The sequence below is a fragment of the Vicugna pacos genome, chromosome 23 (genome assembly GCF_048564905.1).
Source record: "Vicugna pacos chromosome 23, VicPac4, whole genome shotgun sequence".
NCBI classification, from domain to species: Eukaryota; Metazoa; Chordata; class Mammalia; order Artiodactyla; family Camelidae; genus Vicugna; species Vicugna pacos.
In genome coordinates this window covers 24,320,032-24,339,317 of record NC_133009.1, presented here as the reverse complement: position 1 = coordinate 24,339,317, position 19,286 = coordinate 24,320,032, and positions in this window count along the sequence as shown.

Sequence of the window (19,286 nt, the reverse complement as noted above, 5' to 3'; positions counted from 1 at the left end):
CTTGAGATTCTTGCTTTCATGATATGGACAAGTGGCTGAAAGAGTGATGACTGGGGGAGGGAGTGGTTAATCACACTTAGCTCAAGTCAAAGTGAAGGATCCCACAGCCCTTGGGGTTCTCCTTACCGTGCAGGTCCCACTCGGGGCGGGGGGGGGGGGCATCTGGGAGAAGGTGAGTTTGTGTTTCAAGGCACTGCCGCTGCCTTCCGTTCATTAAAGATCCCACCACATCCCGTGTGGAGGAAAGAGACACATCTCCGACCTCTCATGCCTTGGGGACATTCCCAGAAGTCACAGACCCTTGAGAAGCTACTCTTCTTTTTTTTATTATTGAAGTATGGTCAGTTACAATGTTGTGTCATTTTCTGGTGTACCGCGTAACGTTTCAGCCATCCGTAGACCTACATACAATCCTTTTTGGCCCCTCTCGCTCCTAGCTCCAGACTACTCTGCTTGGTTGTGATATAGTTTAATAATTTAACGACGGTTGAAGCTGCTATAATTACACACCCACCTAAGACTCTTCCACTTCATGCTGGGACACCCCCCACCCATCGCTGAAATGAGGACTACTTTCTAAATTCTTGAGAAAACACCAGCTCCTAGCATAGCATCCCACGGGAGATGTATGATTGACAGGTGATCGCAGAAACATTGGGTTAGAAGAAACCTGTCTACGGCCAGACCACCCTGAATGCATCCAATCTCGGAAGCTAAGCAGGGTCAGGCCTGGTTAGGACTTGGATGGGAGAAGAAATCCCAGAGGTCCATTCATTCAACCATTTAACAATATTTATTGAGGGCCCACAATGTGCCAGTCACTCTTCTAGGCTCTCGGGTTACAGCAGGGAACAAGAGAAAATATTCCTGTCCTCTTGATGCACAGGGTATATTAGGTAAGAGTAAATCTATAAATAAATGTCTTAGCTCAGGCTGCCATAACCAAATACCACAGACAATAGACAATTATTTCTCACAGTTCTGGAGGCTGGAAGTCCAAGATCAAAGTGCCTCAGACTTGGTTTCTGCTGAGAGCCTACTTGCTGGCTTGTTTTGATCTCATGTAGGCTTCCCTTGGTGGGAGGGTGTGGGGAACCAGGAAGGCAGAGAGGGAAGGAGGTGGAGGGAGAGTGGAAAGGAGGGAAGGGTGAAAGATGGCGGGAAAGAGACCCATTCTGGTCTCTCTTCCTCTTCTTAAAAGGGCACTAATTCCAAGGAGGTCAGGACCTCATAGGCCCCACTGCCAAATACCATCACATCGGGGATTAGGGCTTCAACATTTGAACTTGGTGGGGGGAAGAGGGACACAAATATTCAGCTCTAAACAGTAAGTAAACAAGTACATAAATCAATGAGGTATCAGGTCATGCTAAGTCCTACGATGTGAGTCAAGGGTTAGAGAGAGGGGGCAGGGAAGGCAGCTCAGGGATGCCTCCCAGGAGGGACTGTTTGAGCGGAATCTGAGGGGTGAGGAGAGAGCCCCACTGACTCGGGGGTGGAAAGGCCCAGGTTGAGGGAGCAGAAATGCCAGGTACTAGGACTGAAGTGACCTGGGCGAGCTACGAAGAGGGAGAAGCCAGGCAGAGTGGGAGAGGCAGGGCGGAGGAGGGTGTCTGCCACCGTGGGGACCCGGGGGGCGGGGTGGAATGATGGACGGTAGGGAGTTGCCCTCGCCCAGGTGAAGCAGGAGTTGGTTCTCCCCACCAGAGGATGCCTCGGGGGACTGTGAAGCAGGAGGTGGCCCTGGTCTGACTCACTTTCAGCAGTATTACTTAGCCGTTGGGCGGAACATTTACGGCAGAGAAAGAAATGTGGAAGCAGAAAATCAGTCCGGAGACTTTGGGGGGGTAGACGGGGTTGGGGGGGGCGTGGAAGATGATGGTGGCTTGGACGTGGGCAGCGGCCGCGGAGGTGATCAGACTCAGGAGCAGTCAGGTTGCAGTTTAAAGGAAGCACTCAGTTAATCTGCAGGAACTCTCCCATGCTTCGACGCACACCTGTGGTCCTGGAACCGTGGGGCTCCCGGGAGAAGCTGGGGGCAGCGGAGCTAGGCAGGGAGTCAAGCCTCTCCAGCACCCCCTGCTGGTCTCCACCAAATGCACAGCTTCACCACAGGCTTCACACGTGGGGCTCTCAGCAGCTGCCCACCTGAGACGGCTCTGACTGCCCTAGCAGGCTGTTTGTCACTACCCACTGGTCCCGTGCCACAGCATCATTTGCAGTAATAATCACGAATGAAAAGAATACCAATATCGACCGGAAAAGAAACACAGTGTAAATTTGCTTTCATTAAATGTCGTGTGCTTATATAGTTGTACCATTAAATATGAAAATAAAAGAAAAGTATGAGAGAAAATAAGTATTATACTACAAAAAAAGGAGGGAAAGCACAATTATTTATTCAATAGCTTTATACTTACATAACAGTTTTGAAATGGGATTCTTTGGGTATCGTGGTATAATATTTTACGAAAATGATTCTCCATTTACTAATAAGTAAATTGTAATAAAACTGAAGTGTCTGCAAGGGGTACAATTTAGACGACTACTAAATCATACTGCTGATGTATTTTTTTTCCCCTTGCTTTATTTTTCAGTTTTAACTCGGTTTTATCTTCGCTTTTCACTGAAGAACAAACCAAGAAAAAACGAGTTACAACAGTGGTACCACCACGATTCATTTTAGTAAAACAATTAACAGTTGTTTTTTAAAAAGAGTAAATTTAAAGCTTATAGATATTATTCTATTTCAGTAAACTATTCATGTATGAATAAGTTTGAATTTATACAGATATAGAGGAATACACATATATGTACGTATCACACATACATGGTTTACACTTTTTATCATTTTAAATGTTTAAACAAATAAAAACTCCAAGTGGTCACAAAGAATGACAGATTCAAAGTAATTTTGGTTTCTTTTCCCTTCTCTGTGCTCACTGGGCTGTCACTGTTTATTTTGAAACTACGGATTGAAAGGCAGGAAAATGTAGTAAGTCTCATGGGGAGGGGCAACTCAGACTCACCCGGAGCACTCAAAGGATTCCAAACAATGACAAACTCACCCTCGGAACAGTCACAGCCAGCTGAGTCCCCATGTGTGAGCAGCTACTGTCTAACTGAGCTCTTAGAATAAACTGCCATGTAAAATTACAATGTTTATTACAGGATAATTAATGAGCTATGCTATTAAGTTTATATATTATGAAAACTCAGCAGCAACTGCAGAGTTCCTTAGAGCTTAGATCAACAAAACTTTCGTGTGTGTGTGCGGAGGAGCACTTCATCACCAACTGGTGAAAAGAAACAGGCAGAGGTTTTGTCTGTTTCATTGGAGTTTTGCATATTCTACAGACAATGCACCCCTTATTGTCTGAATCAAAGGTGGAAACCTCCCACCGCTTGTTCGGCCCTGGATATGCCACCAGTTCCAAAAAAGCTGCATTTGTATTATTTCTCTGGGCTGCAAACGTCCATCTAGCCCAGTCCCCTCGTCCAAGTGAGGAAGCTGAGGTCAGATGGGGTTTCTTGTCCACAGGTAAGAGAAACCTTGGTGGGAGGAAGTGAGAGCGACATCTCCAGGCCTCTTTTGCCAGACTATGAGCTGCAGATGCTCATGAGGACATGACCTGCAATGCAGGATGTCCCGGTCCCGTGAGCAGGGCACCTCGGAACGTCCCCCGGGGTAGAGAGGGGGAGTCTGGGAGGGGAGCTGTGGAGAAGTGGACAGGTGGGGACTTAGCCTCAGCCAGGAGCTGCCATGCAGAAACTCAGGTAACCAAGGCCAAGTCTCCTTTTCCTAGAAAAGCCAGAAAACCCCTCCCCCCACTCCCCTTTGACATGAAATCTCTCACTTTTTATATTTTGGCAACAAATCCAAATTAATTGAAGGAAAGAAAGAAGAGAGAAAGGATGAGAGAGAGAGAGGATGAAAGGAAAAAAGAAGCAAGGAAGAGAGGAAAGGAAGCGAGAGAAAGCAAGCCTCTAAGTCCTGCCAGGCGTGCACGCTGGGCTGGCCCGGCACTGCCCGCTGCCAGCCTCTGTGCTGATGGTTAAGCAAATGGAGGCTTAGCCCTCAGCACCCACATTAAAGAGTTCCAGGTCTGCCCCTCCTCTTGGAGGCAGATGAATCAGTCTTTACTTGTGGTGAAGCCTCCTTGGGCAGTGGTGAGTTGAGGACCCTGTCCCCATCACTGCTAGTATTTGGAGCCCCTTCAGGCCAACCTGGCTCTTTGGCTTGGCACTGGGGAATAAGACGGACCCCCTTCCAGTCCAAAGAGAAGCTTGCCATTCACAGGCAGTGAGCAGCTTTCTGTTTCTGCTCCTGCTCCCGCCACCCCCGCCCCCCCCCCCCCAGCTGCAGACAGAGCTCACACCCCGGCACAGCTAGGGAGTTAACAGGTCAAGTTCAAGGGGCCACTCTGGGCTGCCAAGAGCAATTTCCCCCCTGTAACCCGTCAGGAGCAGACAAGCTACACGCAGCTCCTGTAACATTTTCACCATATGCCGTTTTGAAATAAGCCTGTTCTACAGGGGGAATATTTTCCAAAGACTTTTTCTTTGTAAACAGACCTGATGATAAAGACACACTAAGTCCTGGAGCCCAGAGGCTGTCAAGGGTTTTACATAATGCCAATTTTGTCTTATCTCCTGGGCACTGTGGCGTTGAACATAAGCTAGAACTAAGTGCTAAATTTATTAGACATATGTCAGCATCTGTCTGTCACAAACGGGAGAGCCTCCCTGCCAACTGGACCACTCTCTGGTTGAGGGAAAGACTGAAAATTGTCTAGAGTGTTTTCTGAGTGTTTTGATGTCTCTGCTTTTACCCAGCAGAGGTAAAGTGCAGAAGCATAGATACTGACCATCTGAATCTTATTTTTAAAAATAAATTCACACACACACACATACAAACAAAAAGTCCAAGTGAATAAACACCAAGATGTTTACAATAGTTATCTTCAAGTGGAGGAATAAAGGATAATTTATTTTTCTTTGTGTATAAGTCTATTTTATATAACTCAGATATTCTATGATGAATATTTACTACTTTGATCATTAGAAAAAAATCAATACAAACTCTGAAAAAAATGAGTATACGTGATATATTAGTTTGCTAAGGTTGTTGTAACAAAGTGCTACATACCAGGTGACTTAAAACAACAAAGATTTGTTCTCCCACAGTCCTGAAGGCCATAAGTTTGAAATCAAGGTGTCAACGAGGTTGGTTCTTTCTGGAGCCTCTTGGGGAGAATCTGTTCTGTACTTCTCTCCCGGTTTCAGATTGTTGCTGGCAATACTTGGTTTACAGACCCACATTACTCCAGTCTTTCCCTCTGTCTGTACAAGGCATTCTCCCCGTGTGTCTAGAAGTGAGGGGTGCACCCAAGGTTGATAGCAGCACTATTTACAATAGCCAAGACATGGAAACAACCTAAATGTCCATCAACAGATGACTGGATAAAGAAGTTGTGTTATATTTATACAACGGAATACTACTCAGCCATAAAAAATAATAAAATAATGCCATTTGCAGCAACATGGATGGACCTGGAGGTTGTCATACTAAGTGAAGTACATCAGAGAAAGAAAAATACCTCAATGATATTACTATTATGTGGAATCTAAAAAAAAAAAGACAAACAAGCTTTTTTACAAAACAGAAACATACTCACAGACATAGAAAACAAACTTATGGTTACCTGGAGGGGAAGGCGGTGGGAAGGGATAAATTGAGAGTTCGAGATTTGCAGGTACTAACTAATGTATATATAAAATAGATAAACAACAAGTTCATTCTGTATAGCACAGGGGACTGTATTTAATATCTTGTAATAACTTATGGTGAAAAAGAATATGAAAACAAATATATGTATGTACATGTATGACTGAAGCACTGTGCTGTACACCAGAAATTGACACAACATTGTAAACTGACTATACTTCAATAAATATATATATACACAGAAGTGAGGGGTTCAGAACTGGATTTATCAAGAGCAGTGAGACGCCGCTCCCTCCCTTCTTCTGTCTGCTCCACCCTGTGTGTCTTCACATGGCCTCTCCCTGAGCAAACTAGTCTTTGGTTTTAGAGCCTTGAAAGCCCACACTCTCATCCACCCTAATCTTAACTAATTATATCTCTGCAAAGACTTTATTGGAAATTCTGAGGTTTTGGGTTGACATGAAATTTAGGGGACACTATACAACCCAGTACACATGGCAATGAAGGGGATTAATCCCCCCTGAGAAAATTCATGTCACCATTGATCTTATTTGGCCTTAATTCCTGAGAAGTGGGCTCTGGCTGCCAGAATTACGTGGCCTCCCTCCCTCGGTCTCTGTTTGGGCTGAGGGAGTAGGGTCAGAGCTGGGGCAGGAGGTGCGGACCCACCACACAGCCCACCAGGACAATGCCTGGGCCCTGTCACGCCGTTGGGCCACCCAGCCCTGGCGGAGCTGCTGGTGATGGTGAGAAGGCTGACAGTTAGACGTGTCCCCACTTTGTACCTCACTCAGATAATGTTTTATATTTGTGAAAGTGTGTGTAGTTGCTATTAAGATTAGTAAATTGCAAACTTGTTTTAAAGTATTACTATCATTATGTATTTTCTCCATCTGGGGATACTAAAAGTAGAACTACTGTTATGAGGCTGTGAAATATTTAATAATAAAACAATTCCTTGTCCTCAAAAAGGTGGAGAATCAGCATCCTACATTTTTCTCTACAGCAGGCTATCTGTCAGATGAAAGGCTATTACCGTGATGTGTTATATATTATGTAACAGGAGCTGGGCACAGTCCTTAATAACCATCTTTCCCATAAGCCTTGAAACAATTCCAAGAAGTAATCATCCTGTTTTTCAGATGAGGAAACTGAGGCTCAGAGAAGTGAGCCAATTACAGAGAGGCCCAATATTACACAGCCTGGAAGTGGCAGAGGTGGGATTTTTGAAACATGTACTTGGAGGTAAATATTTCTAAGACAAAGGGTGGGTAAACCATCGGAAGCCTATATCCTGGGACCACATTGCCGTGGCTGCCCACAGAATGTCTCTCCTTGAGGAATACCTGGGAGGTGTGGCTTCCGGGAGGGACCCTGCCAATAGTCCTAGTAAACTCACCCCTTTTTCCTGTTCAGGCTTTGGGAGAACACAGTCCGCCGTATCTCTCTGCGTCCGGCGTGTGAAGCCTGGACGAGACATTCTTCCAGCGCGAAGTAGCAGGAAAAGGTCAGCTTCCTCTGAAGAACTGACAGACTTTCTCCTTAGTGACAACAGAAGCGGGATTTGCCTGGATTCCCATCTTCTCTGTTCACATCTGTCAGCTCCATCGCAGTGATGATGGGTTGATTACCTTAGGATCTGAATGCTGTGATGCAGTTCCCCAGCCCTTACCCCTAGACTTGGCCTGCTTTTCCCATTTCTGTTTTTTTGTCTCAATTTCTGTTTTAATTTATAACTTATTCTTGTTTTGTGTATTTTTCTGAAAATCCACCCTTTCTCCAGAAATCTTTTCTTAAACAAAGTAGATAGATATAGATATAGATATAGATATACACATATATATACATATTACACGAGGATGGTTCTTGCACAGGTGGGAGAAGTTACCAGTCTTATCCAGCTGCTCCTGCTGGCTCCTTTTACTGAGGTCCCTCCAACAGACCAAGTCCCATATGAACCCGCTGGCTGCCCTGAGCCTTACACAGTAGACCCCGGTCCTCTGAGTCCTTGCCCTACTCAGCGCTCCCATCTTGAAGATTCTTTTGGCCTAGGTCCTGTCTTAGATCCCTGGCTTCAAGTGAGTTCATTAACTAAATCAGGTAAAAAATTTAATTGCCAAATTAATTCATGAATATCCCCCTCAGGTAATGTATCCTTCAACCTGAAAAGGAACAACTGCTCATTTCAACAAAGGCTTCAGATTTCTCTAAAATTACACCTAATTTATGTAAAAAGTAGAATCAAGCTACCAATTTGGTCAATTTAGCAATGTGAAGTTGAGGAGCTGAATCCACTAAGCTCCACCCTCTCTCGAACATAGGCTGGATGCCCAAGCAGTTGTTAACGTACCACTTCAGTCCTTGATTCAGTGGAAACAAAGATGTTCTAAAATGCAAGGCCATGTAAAGTTCTCGAAGACCTTTAGGACCTGACTCCAGTTCCAATTCAACTACAGTATACTGACCCCGTTCCATGTGTGCAACATGTTCACACATTATTTCAGGTAATTCTCCAGCCACTTTGTGACCTCTTCTCCCCAAGCTCTTCTGGTCAAGCCATCTGGAGAGGAGAAGCGGGAAACAGCCTCTCCTCTGCTCCAGATGTGTGACCTTCTGCTCCAGGACCAGAGGGAAGGGTTGACTGTGCCTAAGCAAACCCCACAGGAAGTCCACCACGTGGCCTGGTCCCTCGGACTAGAACACAAAGCTTCCAGTTAGCCTGACCTTCTCCACATGTCAGCACCTGGCCTGGCAAGGTCAGCACTGCCTGGCATTGAAAGAAACTCCTCAGGAGACAGTCCACTGTGAGCTGAGGTCAAGGACAGTGACAAGACCCCCTGGGCAGCTGAGCAGGCTCATCGCCCCTACCTGCACAGGAACAGCCACGTCCAGAACCATCAGATAGAAACTCTGCAGCACGGGAATTAGGAAACAGCCAGTCCGTCTGTGCCTAATGGGAATCTGAACCAACCGAGGATGGCCATCATTGCAGCCCCTAGGTTCATGAACATTATTCTCACCAACTGGTTCCATCAGTGGTTACCCTTCCTGACAAGGAAAATTGTCATTCCCCATCTCAGTAAGAACACACAAGACAGATACAAAGTTCCTGGAACCAGACAGCATTTACAACTAGGGTCACTGAGGCCCCATCACCGGATACCAGACAGAAACTCTTGCACACGAGTCAAAAATTGCATACCACTTATTTGCATGGACAAGGCGAAACTAAGTAATATGCCAGCTTGCTACTCTCTGGCTCAAAATTCACTGCTTTACGGGCAAGATTTACAACACTATTAGAATGTACAATGTCTCATTGTTGGGTAGTCCGAATTTCTGTGGAAATATTAGGAAGTGGAACCAAACATCCATTAGAATAGGTTTTACAAGATGTGAGAACAAGGAAATACAATTAGTTTTGTATCATTTGGTTGTCTAACTCAGGGGAAATGGAAAAAAATCATTAAATTTTTCCTAAGAAAATGTGTGTGCTCTCAGTCCCAGAATTAATAGAAACTCTTGCAATACTTTAACCAGTTTCTAAGCCTGGACTCTGGGAGACCTTGAAATTACATACATTTGTATATGTGCTCTGTTACGGAGGGGGAAGCCGTGCATTCCTTCAGAATCTGAAAGGGGCTTACCGTTGCTCTAGTGCTCCATGCCATTAGTTTTTGGGGGAAAAAACTGACCCACAAAAAGTGAATTCACAATAGAACAGCAGAGATTTAACCAGACTCTGGTCTCTTCCTTCTCATGCAATCTTTCAATAGCACCACTATTTTTAGGAAGAGTTTGGGACCTCTGTGAAAGGTTAGCCATACCTTCCAATCTGACATGGTCCACTAAGAATTTAGATAAATCTGCCATCAGCTTGGGGCACAGAGGAGCCCAGGAAAGCAGGTCTGCTTAACAGAAATGGCCAGAAACTTGCAACCAAATTATTCATTATGTAAGCCTTTAAATCTAATTTCTCAGCCTCTTAACACTTGGGGAATTCTTCAAAGAGGCTAGAAAATTGGCAGTGCATCATTTGTCCTCATGGGCATTTTTATTAAATTAAAAGCAGATGCGTATGCCCACATTGAAAGCAGCACAAGAAAGCTGATCTTTACTGCTTGGCTTTCTGTGAAAAATTCGCTTTCAATTACCTTGATCTGTGCTGAATTGTCCCACCTCCCTTTAGCATCCATCGCAGCTTCTAGGAAGCATCAGGCACAAAAAGCAAGAGCAATTACTACACCATCACCCAAAACATAAATCAATAGTAACACAGGATCCCACATTCTTCTGTTGTTGATCTTGGCCCCTCGTCTAGAACATGTGGAGTTAGTGTCGCCATTCTTCCTTTACTAAAATACTGTACATAAACCATCTTTGTAATTAAGTCAGGAGTTGGGGTCTTCATTTACACCTGCTGGCCAGTACCATTCCCAAGTTCTCAGGGTGGTAGGATCTCCCTGGATCCTCTATCCAGTGCTTTCTTTTCATCCAGGCTGACTCTGAAATACGATTGTCTTTAAACGTGTGCCTCACCACATCAGACTTCAGAAAATCCTTGATAATAGTGGTAAAATAAAACTACTATCATTCATTGCACCAAGCTATGTATCAAGAAATGTGCTGAGCACATTCATAAACATTTCAGTTAATCCTAACACTTTATGAGGAACGTGAGTTTTTTATTCCCATTTTGCATAAGGGGAAACTGAAATTTAGAAATTCAAAGATCGCAAGTTTTAGTAGCAAAGCTGGAATGAGTTGAACTTCAGAGGGCCTTCTCTTTACCACTCCACGGCTGTCCAAATCAAATAACATGAACTCCTAAGCTAGTAGATTTACTCAGACGTGGTCTTTGTTGGTAATGGTTTTCTAATTGGGAGAACAAACTTAGATATATCATGAATTACCAGGATATATAAGAATTTAGCCATCAACTGCAGGAGAATTTAGTATAAGTCCACATTTAAAAGTCACTGTTTATTGATTATTTACTATGTGCCTAATAAAAATCACTGTGCCAGGTATTTTTTTATGTATATACCATCTCCAATCTTTTACTTCAAGATGATTTCACACTTCAGGTGGAAGGAAACTGAAGCATGTATAGGTTAAGCGACTTGCCCGAAGCCATCTAATGAGTGATCTAGCTCAGAATTTGAACTCATGTTTGTTCCTACACTTCTCATACTTACTCTATGCTTCCTGCACATCCATGACTTCTGTTGCTTTATGTGAATGAAGACTGCAGTACTAACTGCCCACCACCCTTCAATAGTGGAGTACAAGGTGAGGGTACAGTGCACACATGCACCTCATACCTTTCATGGGCAGCTTACATGTATGGAGCCAGAGGAGCTGGATGTGGAAGGACAGTCAATACCAAGGTGTTTCTCTTTCAGGTGGTTGGTCATGGTACCAAACCTAGCTACCTAGCCCGCACTGGGGCAAACCCCAGTCTTATAATGGTACATGTAACCCAAATGAGCCAATCTGTAGAAACCCCACTCTTCATTAACCATGGAAAAGTGAAAAGGATATGGACCTTGAAGTCACGTAGACTCAGTGGCATGCTGGTAAATGTTTAATAACCAGCTCTACAGTGAGGGGATCTGATTTGTAGCATTTGTCAATTTCCATAGTATAAACACTCACATCTTGAATTATTTCAGGATGTCAAGATGATGTCACTAAACACAAATTTGGTAAGAGTTGACAGTAACTAGCCCTCGGGTGCTGGTGCCAGCCAGCCAGCACACCACTGCCAGTGGACCTTATCCTCTTCCCAGTTCATAACATCCCAGTTAAGATTTGGGGCAAGCTATCTAGCCTTTCTGAGTATTAATTTCCACTTTGATAAAGGGGGGAAGATAATACCACTAGAAATGATGGCACGACCAGAGGGCTGTTAGCAGGAGAACAAGACCATCTCTCCCCACCTTCTAGGGGAGGTGGACACACACAGCATTCTGACACAGGGAGGCTGTAAGTGCAACCTATGCCTCTGAACTCGGTTACGAAGGATCTTGTGTCATGTGGTCAAGGTTGGTGTCCTAGCCTAGCCTAGCCTGTCTTAACCTCCTATCCTAAGCCCAAAGCCACATCCCAAATCTGCTCACCCCTTACCAGGCCCATGAAGGAGAGAGGCTGAAGAGAGGTGATGGACCACAAGAGTTTTGCCCAGGACCCCCTTGTGGTAGCGAGATGTAAGACAGCCCAATGGCATGAATCCAAGAGAGAAGCCAGAGAAAAGCAAGGAAACCAGGTTTCCTCACTTAGAAAGGTGCCAGGCCCTCTTGTCATCTAGAAGAGGAAGCAGAGCAGCGCCATCTCACTTTACTTTAAACCCGCAGTGACTCACGCCCGGTACCGCGATCCAATCAGCACTCAAATCACTTCGATTAGCACCTGGGAGCAGGGAAGTTCTGCTCCCCCTTTGCACTTCTGTTTATGTGGTTGCTGGGAAGATTAAGTGACATTGTGTGGGGAAAGAAAAAAAAAACAAAAAAACAGGTTTCGGCCAAAGTTGTGCTGGCCAGTTTGCCTCCACCTGAGTGTTCTGAGTCAATTCTGACTGTTCAAAAATAAAAAGGAGGAAAAGAAGTTAAATTGACTTGTGATTAAATGTGATCCTTAGAATCACCTGCTACTCCTCCGCACTGAACTCACAATCACAGAATGAGGCTGATTTACCATCGCAAAGAACGTACAAAAAAGATGTGTTCACTGTGTGCTCAGAGGATAGATGCGAAATGTGCTGAGCCTGGGCAGTACTGTTCAGAGAAGCTGCTTCACTCCCAAGCTGTCCGTTTTGAAGGGGGAAGATGCATTCTGATGTTTCAGTTCTTACACGGTTGTATAAAAGTCAGTCCTATTACCTTGAAGTAACGGCTTTTATTTTTAAGTATGAGTCACGTTAGTTCAAAGTAAATGAACTGTATTCAGTTAAGCATATTACATTACATTCATTCTGTGTCCAGGAGCCAATGAGGAGTGGGATGTTTTCAACTTTGACTTTGCTTTTCACCTTATCCTCCCAACACCTGCAATTCCTTAAGCCTTTGGTCTCCCTGTTGTGGCTTCCATGATGCAAATGTGCCCTAAGAGCCATCAACAGGAAAGGAGTTTTCTGGATTTGCATATGTTAAGCTCCAATTTGCTGGGGACTAGAGAGAGTCAAGTCCCCGTTCTGGTAAATGGAGTTGCGAGGATGTGGTGTTTGAAGAGCAAGTACAGAATCTGACTGACCTCCTTCCAGGTTTCCTAAGTCTTGACGATGTTCTGGACTTTTCATTTCCACCAAGTGTGACAAGGAGGAAAAGACAAGCTGCCTGCCTAAAATACATCCACAATTTCCAGAAAAGAAACCTAAATAGAATATATCTCCCCTGGTGCATAGAACTAATGTCACAGCCAAAGGAAATCGGATTGTGACCTGGCTAAGGAGAGCAGAGAAAATGGGGAGAATCCAGGGGAAGCCACCCCCCTGAGGTCTTAGGGTCTCTGGCAGGGATCCCTTTTCTGTCTGTGACCCAGCCCCATGCAAGGTATACAGTCTCAGAGCCCAGTAAATTTAAGGAGCCCAAGGAATTCTAAGTGAATTCTCAACTGAAATTAACCAATTGAAATAAATTTTAAAAGATACTCTCCTTTTCTGATCCTGTCTGTGGTTGGATATTAGGGAGGTACAAATAGGGTAAGGTGAAGTCTACACAGCAGGCAGACTGGCTTCCCCACTGCCAGGCCAGGAAGCAAGGTTCGCAGGCTGTCAGATTACTCAGGCTCTGGGTCCTGCTTCTAAAAATGCACTGTCCAATATGGTAGTCACTTGTAACTTGTGGTCATTTGCATTGAAATTTAAATAAGTTAAAAGGAAACAAAATGAAAAATTCAGCTCCTCTTTCACACTAGCTCATTTCAAGGGCTCAATAACCACATGAAGCTAGCAGCTACCATCATGGTGAATGCAAATACAGACATTTCCATCATCACAAAAGTTCTGTTGGACAGCGCTGCTCTAAAGTACAAAAATAGACATAAAAGTCCAGGAACCCTCTGAGCCTTTACAGGATGTAATTTCCAGACTGAAACTCCCTCCTCAAACTTTCAAATAATTAATCAAAGCAATTAAAGATAAACAGAATTTGTTCTTCCTCTGTGGCCAGCCTAGAAGTGTTTCAGAAAATGACGGGGGAAATGCCTTAATTTCTTTACAAGTGCAATTTAGTTTTTTTATGGAAAAAAGTAAGGAAACCCGCACATCATGTAACACTCCAGCACGCAGCACTGCAAAACTCTGGCTAGCAAATTCTTTCTTTGTGAGTGACGCAAATTTACACACAAATTAACTCAAGGAGGCAAATTCTTAAAATCTGATTTCAGTCACTCAAAAAGGACAATTAAGAGAAAAAACCGGTGCTGGGCTAGCTGCCCATCGTTGACACAGGTTGCTGCGGGGCCTTGTTGGACCACTTAGGTCTGTCTGAGCTCAGCATGTACTCAAAAGTACGGTTTTAGAACTGCTTCTATACGGATGTGCATGTACCTGGGCTTGTGCGTGTGCATCAAAATTATGCTTTTCACAGACAGACTGCTCTGTCCCGTGATCAAACCAAATTTTCAGTAAGAGTTCAGCTATTTTATTCGTTCTGTTCTTATCCCATTTCTTCAAGAGGGAGAAGTCCATGGCCAGGGCAGATTTTCCCTTAGAAGGGGTCCAGGGCAGGGGAGCCCTCCTTCTCCAGGGATTTGCCTCCTGCATCTCTGCTGTGGGCTTTCTTAATGATCCCAGGCCAGCTAGAGTCAGGAACTAGGTCTGTGGATGCCACAATTCTCCTGAACATGTGATTGGGCTCTGGGTGTCGAGGGGAGACACTGAAGGTCCACCACTCCCTGGGTGAGGGCAGTTGTATAGAGATGAGTCGTAGACTGTAGCTTTCACCAGATGTTCTCAGCTCTGTCTTCCAGACACATGGATTGCACTTTGAGGCCCCTTATGATTTGGTGGGAACACGTGATGACTTCCAACCAATGACTTGTGAAGGGAAGTGTCACATGACCACTCTGACCCAAAATACATCATCAATTAAGTGAGACCCTTCGAGGTCTCTTTCCCCCTGACACAGAGTTTAGTAACGTTTTGGATGCTGACTTTTCTGTCAGCCTGAGCCTTGGAAGGGGAGTAAAGCAGAACAAAATGCCTAGCTCAATGACAGCAGACACAGGAATCTGAAATAAATCTTTGTTGTTTCAAAATGCTGGCTTTGAATTGTCACCACCATAATCCAGCCCAACCAGACTGATACATGAGATAAGTAAGAGTCTCGAGGGTGCAGGGGGAGCCTGTTTCTAATGGGAACTTGTTGTGAAGAGCGCTCCTACTCAGCCAACAACAGGCACTTGTCCATTGCTGAGCAAAGGGTGCTAGGTCTGTAACACAGAGGATAAGGAAGGTGTACCCTGCTCTCCAGGAGCTGGTAATCCAGTGTAGAGACAGAAGTCTAAAACAAACTTGATTTGCATGGAATGAATCCTATTCTACCCATATAAATAAAATGCTGTAGCAGCTCAGAAAAGACCCTACTAGCTCATCTTACAACATTCAAGGAAGGTTGCCATTAACAGATTGGGTTTCCTGAGAAGCAGACTTAGATCTGTATGCAGGAACTTTCCCGGGGAGCACTTTTGGGGTTAATATCGGTGTCGGGGTAGAAGGATTGGGTGAAGTCTGTTGTATAGAATAGTCAGAGAGAATGACGAAGGAGCCAGAGTCACAGCCACCAGGGGAGGGGCAAAGATAAAGAACATGCATATGGCAAATGATGAAAAGTTTATAAAGGGTGAAGACCAAAATGGTCTCTCGGATTCTGCCATGAGGATGTCATTCTACAGGACTTTCAACAGAGTAGGAAATGGGCTTGAAAAACAACTGAACAGTCAGGAAGGATTGATTCAGACAGTTTTCCCAAACTTTTCCACATCACGACATACATGGGCAATTTTTGGTTTTGTGTGTATACGAGGGCACATAGACACAGGTCAGGTGTGATGAACTCAGGGGTCCTCTGGCCACCTTGAGGGCTGAGGACACCAGAATTTGGGGCTCCTGAAACCCTGCCTGGTAAACACCAGTGTGCACACCAGGCAGGTGCTCTGCACCATGACAAGCAGATCATGAGTTTGAGACGACTGCCGTAGACAAAAGACCAGAGGACAAGGGAGAGAGGAGGTGCACGGCCTATGAGTAATCATCGTCTTCCCCAAGATTAAAGAGACCATGTGTCTATTTGGCAACAGAAGAAGCCAACAGACAGCAAGCCATTGGAGAGCAAATAAATAATGGAAGGAGCAAGAAAACCCATCCAGGTTTAAGGGATGGACAGGGCCTTAGTGAGGTGGGCATGTTAAAGAGAAAGTCTGATGACTCTTTCTATGAAATTGAATGAAAATATAAGAGAATTGATGACTTAGGAGGAAAAAAAGAGCTTTCAGGTGGGAATGAAAGCAAATTTGGGAGTTACAAGTATTTTGTCATGAGAATAGACTAGTGGGGGATTGAACTTGAGACACAGGTAGTGATCTGTTCGTGAAGCATCTTGTATGCAGAGCTGAACTATCTGGGTTCTCTGAGCAGGACGGGGAGACCCAGAAGAGTTGCAAGGAGGATTTTGTGGTTTGAAGTGTCTTAACTACTGAGAATTCTGAGACTCAGGCAAGATTACAAATAAACAGGGCAGGACCCTAGAGCTCATTGTACAGTCACTGTCTCTTGCATTTAAATTCTTCCTCCATTTTCATACCCTCTTGGAGCTACTAGCTCTTTAAATTTGACTGTGAAAATTGGTGCATTTTCTCCACATTCTCTTTCATGACTAGAGGAAAAGATGCACAACTGGGCTTGAGTTTGTTTTTCACCAAGGAACGTTTTCCACCAAGGAATGTTTTCAACCAGCAGTAACTTTATCAAAAGGGAAAAAAAAAAAGTAATGAGGTTAAAATCCCACTTTTTTTTTTTTAATCAACTGGAAATAATTGATGTGCATTTGCAACCTGTTTCTAAATGTTCTTGGAGACTCTGTTTTGAAATGTCCTGCTGTGACCTCTGCGATCCTAATAGAAGTAGTTTTGGAGAGATTCCTGATACAAACTTATCACAGATTGACTGAGCAAATGAATAGGCAGTTGTTTGCAGCTCTTTTGAAACAGTCAGCTGTGATCCTTAAGGAATAGTGAGCAGAACCAAACATTTCCAGGCTGCTCTGATCTTTAGATTTAAGTGGAAGCCGATTTGCAAGCTCAGCCCTGCATGCAGGGATGGTGTGCTTGGCGGGACTGTTCCCCTTAACGCTGCATTGATCTTTAGACTAAATTAGAGGCCACACATTTCTGTTTCCTTTTTCCCTTGGGTTTGCGGAAACTTCAATCACAATACCTTGCATCCTGTTTCAAGTTTTCAACAGAGTTGGTTGATGAAGCACTGCGTTGCTCCTAGAAAGGACGGATATTTAAGCCACTCTTGCAAGATGGCAGGCAAACCAGCTCAACACAGAAGTGTGAGAAGACAGCCTCACGAACGAAAAGCTGCTGTCACTCAACAGAACCTCCAGGTCTGCTCAGAACGGCAGGTCCCCTATTCCAGTAAGGCTCCAACCACCTTCTGGGACCAGCCAGGCATTTGGCCAGTGGTCTGGGAGTGCATGGGGGCCACTTCCATGCTTGAAATTTACCCAAAACCATGCTCAGCACAAAGACCCTTAAAATATATTTATTTCCTTGACTTTTCTTTTCATGAAAGAAGGAACAATTATCAATAGCCATGGTCTGTCCCCAAGAAAGCCTGTCACCTAAGATTCCTTATCACCTGAAGCCTGAAAGAGATCAGATCCCAATCAGACTCCACTGGATTAGCACAAGCAAGACCTTGCACCTCTTCTCTCTAAAAGTCCATCATAATTGTTATATTCATCATCACCACCATCCTCATTACCACCACCATCATCACCATCATCACCACCATCAGCATCACCACCATTATCAGCAGCAGCATCTAAAGGATTTTTGTTTTTATTCTTTCATTTCTATAGCTTTTGGTTGTTGGGTTTTTTTTTTTTTTTTTGATGATTTCAGATCCTATCCTTGTGATTTAGGCATGGAGCCTAAGGAGAGGAGATATAATTTTTAAAAGCTCACACTGATTGAATGTGATGCAAAACCGGCTTTGGGAACTTCATTCTCAGGTTCGAGGAAATACATTTTTGTAAACATCTTACATTTTGCAAAGCATTTTCACACATGTTGTCTCTTTGATCCTCATCAAAATCCTTTGAGATGCACAGAGTGAAAAATACAAGGGAATTAAAAAAAACTCTTTGCCCAGATTCACAGAACTCCAACTAGAACTCAGATCTGTGGCCCTGCCCAGCTTCTTTCTGGTGTATCAGGCTGGAATGGACAAAAAAAAGAGAGGCTCCCACTGCTCTTGATAAATCCAGTTGTGCATTTCTCACTTCTGGACCAGTGTAAATGTCCCTGGAGCATTCGCCCTCCTTCTCCAGGCTCCCACAACCCTTCCTTCTAGAACCCAAGAGTATTGGCGGCCTTACCAGGAGAAATAGTCCAGTTCCTTTTCTTCCAGCCTCCCAATTCAGTCTTGCTGTTCTCCAGCAAAGGGTCCTTTGCAATAAGGCCTTTTGAATCTTTTTATTTGACTCTTCTAAAGTCTCTCTTTGCATCTATTTTCTTTCATATATTCTTAAATGAGAAATTCACTAAGGACCGAATTCTGGGTCACCCAAAGGTTAGGAAGGAGAGGGAAAGGGTACGATCATTCCCAAATCCCAGCCCACAATCAACTGATCAGGTTATACTCAGAGTCAGAAGGGCCCCCTCCATTTAATTAAGGATTGGCTATGGAGTCCCTAAATGCACATAGGAACACAGCCCAGCGCTATTGTTGAAAAGCAAAAATAATTGTTTGGAAGCAGAAATGAATCCCTCACATCTGTCTGAATCCCTGTTGATTTACAACCATAAGGCAATTTGCTTCAACTCACTTAATTCCTGTTCCCAGTTCAATTCCCTTGCACCTTTTAACTAATGTTTTAATTCTCTTTTGCACTCTCTGTGCCACCAAATCAAAGTGAAATTTATCTTTCTTTCATTTGCCAAAGCCAGACAAATTTGGAAAGGGAAAAATTACTAATAAAGGACAAAGGATTTTAAAGGAAATGTATTGTTTCATTTCAGTGAATCGGAACAGAGTACAAAGAAGCTTAATCATTATATTAAATCAAAGGAATGTAAATCGCATTATTCATATTCATAAATTGCTGACAACATGTGGCCTTTGTAAAGCCTGGGACTAGAAAGCCTCTTGGTGGGAGGGGGAGGAGGGACATACTCTGAAAGGGAGGAACCCTGTAGCCAGGATTAGAGTTTTTGCAGTATAATCGGTTCCTTTTTCCCACAAGGCAGCCATTTTACAGCTAAATCGCAGACTGTCTCTCGTGCTACTGGCATTTAGCCTCTCAGGAATCGTAGACCAAGAGATGGTTTC